The following is a 515-nucleotide window of genomic DNA, read 5'->3' as shown; positions in this document are numbered from 1 at the left end:
CACGAGACGCTCAGTCAGGACTCAGTGTTAGAATGAGCGACACGCAGACACGATCCGACTCCATCGACTCAGAACCAAACACACGACCGGACGTCTGTCACCTGAATCCTCCCAATAAAACATGAACTGTGAACCTGAACCAGTTCATCTTCATCTTCATGAACTGAACTGGGAACTCGTTCTTTTTAAGTGTGAACTGGCTCAACACTGCTTCTGCAGACTGGCTCAGTGTTCTGTCCCTCAAATGTGTATTCTGTTTAGCTATGCAACAGCACCCCCTTGGGGCAGTTCAGGTACATAACTATTGCCAGGGGTCAAGGTGTGAATCTCCCGGAAGTAGTTCAGGGTTAGTTTATTTGCGTTATTTATAGACGTCAGCTCTACACATAAACTGTGTTATTCTTCTGCGGGCTAACGCGTCGTCTGTAAGTATTGTTGTTTACAAATTGTGTCCTTACAACCAGTAGGTTATCTTGCCACATCCTATGTTTGCTCAGAGGCAAAGCAAAGAGACT

Source organism: Hippoglossus hippoglossus, chromosome 18 (assembly GCF_009819705.1).
Source record: "Hippoglossus hippoglossus isolate fHipHip1 chromosome 18, fHipHip1.pri, whole genome shotgun sequence".
Classification (NCBI taxonomy): domain Eukaryota; kingdom Metazoa; phylum Chordata; class Actinopteri; order Pleuronectiformes; family Pleuronectidae; genus Hippoglossus; species Hippoglossus hippoglossus.
The sequence above is the reverse complement of the archived record's forward strand: the minus strand, read 5'-3'. Positions refer to the sequence as shown.